This window comes from Branchiostoma lanceolatum, chromosome 2 (assembly GCF_035083965.1).
Source record: "Branchiostoma lanceolatum isolate klBraLanc5 chromosome 2, klBraLanc5.hap2, whole genome shotgun sequence".
NCBI classification, from domain to species: Eukaryota; Metazoa; Chordata; class Leptocardii; order Amphioxiformes; family Branchiostomatidae; genus Branchiostoma; species Branchiostoma lanceolatum.
In genome coordinates this window covers 8,337,946-8,341,834 of record NC_089723.1, presented here as the reverse complement: position 1 = coordinate 8,341,834, position 3,889 = coordinate 8,337,946, and positions in this window count along the sequence as shown.

The following is a 3,889-nucleotide window of genomic DNA, read 5'->3' as shown; positions in this document are numbered from 1 at the left end:
GAGCGAATCCTTCTGTTTTTGCCGCTGAAGCACAAATACACAAGGCACTAATCATTAGTGCTTTGTGTATTTGTCTAATGTTAGTGCGCGGAGGACACCCCGCAACAGATGGTCACCGCAAGCCTTAACTTAAGCGGGATGTGGGTCGAAGCCCCGAATTGCTTAATGCCTACAATCTGAATGAATAGAAGTTGGCATGTAGAGAAGAGTAGAGCCGAGTAGATCCTTTCAGCCAGGTAGTTACTTACTCACAGATCATGGTCACTTGATAAACTAAGAGAGACCGAACGAACACATATTTTGCCCCCGAAACAGAGGCGAAAATAGGTCACTGACCAAGCTTGACCTTTCACCGGGCCGGGTCAGACGTGGGTCACCAAGGTTTCAAGTTGCTGAATCAGCTAGATTTTCTCATCTAAATATTACAGTTGACATTATGTATTCACCAATCAGCAGTGCGATACAATCAGATCCTCCCTCGAACCACTATATGATAATGCTGATTGACGTATCATGACTGAGGAAGTCTCTGCTTACGCACGGAAAGCTTCACATTCTTGGTGGAAGATCTCATGAAGGCTATAAGTCTACCGGCCGCGCACCGGGGGACTTCTAGCCCGAGAGGTGACCGGCTCCCCCGGGCTACAACTGCCCGGAGCGTTGATTAAGATCGGGCGGGCTGACTGTTCTTGGGCCACCGAAGGAAATCGCTAGCGACCCGGTGCTAGTCTGGGCTCCCGGGGTAGGGGAGCCACTGCGGCGATGATACTAGTATCATACTGGCTTGGTCACCAGCGGCCCGCTCGTAAACAACAGGTACTGGGACAAGTTTTCTCATCAAACATTAGGTTGACTGACGCTGCCGCGTGAACTCCTACCGGATGCACAAGACTACATTGTACCGCGAGGCGTAAAGCCCCTTCTGCCCCAAAAGAGAGCCCGACCACGGTAGGCTGGATGCCAAGTTAGTCCATTTGTCTATCCTTAACCCAAGCTCCTTGGGTAGATATTCTCTTATCCATCTTAATCTGTGCAACTGCCGGTCGGTGACTGTTAATTTGAATGCATTTTCGGCTTGTTTTAAATTATGTCCGAGTGTGTTTCCTTAATGCCGTACCTTGTGTATGAGTGAATGAGAGGCTTAGACGTTGTTTTGACATTTTGGAATCTGCTAACGTTAATACAGATCAGGAATTCGTTTTGTTATTCTGATAATTGTCACAAATACTAGTACATTGTTGTACACTTGTCGCCCAGAATAATTTTTGAATTTTTTTCATTGTGGTGACGGGCTTGTCAATGTGTCACTAACGTTACATGTGGAATGATTAGCGACGAGTTGACCATTTATCACCGTTTTCGACAATGTCATCAGTGTGTTAACGTGGTCTGGAACGGTTGTGTGTTCTGTGATCATGGGGTACCGGGTACGGGCCGTGTAGTGGAAATGTCTTCGTCTGTTGCGGGTTCTCTCCAAGCAGAAGAGGGGTTCCGGCAGGTTTTTGACGTGTTTTTAGGCGTTTTTGTCGGGCTTTCTACTTTGCCATTTTTTTTGCATAGGGTTGGCTATACAAAAAAAGAAATAACAAAGTAGAAAGCCCGACAAAAACGCCTAAAAACACGTCAAAAACCTGCCGGAACCCCTCCTCTGCTTGGAGAGTAGTTGCGGGTGGTACCGTAGAGGTAGGTCACACAAGAGTCAAGAGTACATGTACTAAGAAGTAGCGCTTTTATCTGTTGCATTCTGAATTTACTACTACATCTGTTGGTTTTGCACTATGCCAGTGCCAGTTACATGTATTACGATTAGAAATGTATGTTGTTTACGGGCGTCTCTGGGCGGCCAGGAAGGGCCTAGGGGACCCTGTTCCCCGGGCATCTGTTTTTTTCAAGTGTGCAGGATTAAAAGGTATGTTCTTTACGTATCCGATGGTGGTGAGCTGTTGTTTTTATTGAATCAGTATCTATTGATATTTGGTATTATGTGTTTTGTTTTCATTGTATGGCAATGGTAATCAGCTGTCAGTTTTTGGAAGGCACCAAACGAGTACAATGTACTTGTACTCGTCTATGATTGATTGTATTTTGTTTTACGCATAAATCTATTTGTTTGTAGGGGCGTTGCATTGATGATTGATGTTCTGTATTAGGTTAGTGGACTATAGTCGTTGTCAATTTCTTTTTTCAAAGTCTTCTTTTGTAACGGTGCCCATGTAGCAGTTGTTTTGTCTATTCTAGTTAGCTGTGCTGATAAGTTCAAGCAGTAAAAAGTTCGTCAACTGTACATGTGGTCCAAATTCCAACTAGTTGCGTTGTATGATTGAGTGATAATAGTGTTGATAATGACTGGCTCATGTTTCCCTGGCTCAGTTGCTTATGTACCAGTTACCGCATCTACATGACGTCAAGTTCCGCCGGGATTTTCCGGTCTTACCTACCTTATAAGTTATATTCGCTCCTCTTCGACAGGACTTACATTTGTATCTGTCGAGATTGGATATTACAGTAACGGCCTGTTTCCCCTTCTTCAGGTCAGGCCCTGAGTTCTGGCCCTGGATGGCCAGTGACGGCCCAGGGGACCCTGTTCCCGGGTGTATATTTTTCTTGCATTTTCAGTAAACCTCACACGTGTAGCGAGGACCCAGGACCACTGTATCCAGGAACATGCTATGTTCTTTTGTCTACTGTCTTCGTCTATCCCCTGCCCGTCGCCTATAGGACAACGTGAAAATCGATGTCTTACAGCGGTAAGCCAACATAGACAATAGTGTTTCTGACGTTTTTGTTAATCTGAGTAATATGCAGTTCATATGTTGTGTCTTTTTAAGGTCTTTCCTTAATAAATAACATATAACTTTAAACCTTTCTATACGATTTGCGCTCTCTTGCGCTCTCTTGAATTCTGTCAACATTGTCGGCTCAAACACGTTGTATATACATGGATGTGAAGCAAACAAATCCCTGAATCGTGTTCATACAGGGGAAGAGCATAGCTGCACAGACCATATTGTGACAGATACAGGTTAATGACATTGATTTATTTATGCCCTTTTCTTTCTTAGTGCCCGCAGGTGAACTTCGTCATGGCTATCTTCAGGCTGCATAAGGAATCATCGTAGAAGAATTGGAGTGTGCGACGATTACATTCACCCAGGAGAAACATGGAATGCGGCAGGATCATCGCGAAAGCAAAATGAAAAAAAAAACACAAAAAAACACAATGAAATAGCAAAGTTCACGCAAACGCACATAACAAAAGAAAAGCAAATAGATAAAAACTATCCGACACACAAAACGTGCCCAATGTTCGAGAAACCTTGTCTCTGCGTCATTTCTTTATCTCTTCATATGTTAGCTATAGTCTTCAGAGAGCATCTAAAAGAACCTGTATCAGCTACATGTCGAAACGTAAGATCCTTTATTGTAACAAGTTAAAACTTATCAAACATATGGATGAATAGCTGTGACATATTGCATCATAATCTACATTGCAACATACCCTGCCAAACCGTAATTCTATATTGTAGAAGTAAAAGCTTATCAAAAACATCGGCTGTAATAGTGTGTAAAAACTACCGCCTTTCCTGTGGCCGACGCTTTACATTTGAGGTCCTCCCTGTTAAGCGCAAAGACCGTTCCCGCAAGGTATTGTCAAAAACCAATTCCCTGGGGAATGCGTGCGTGGAATATTTAGAATTCTTTCAACTTTGATCCCAGCACTATGCAAACGGCTCCGCCCCAGAGGCGTCGCCAAAAAATATTGAACTTAAACAGAACTAAAGTAGACAAATTTATATGAGAAGTCCATATCAACAGAATGAAGAGAACATAAATAACTAAAAAGAACAGTGACTGTTCAGTGGCGAATACAAATGACAAAAAAACAATA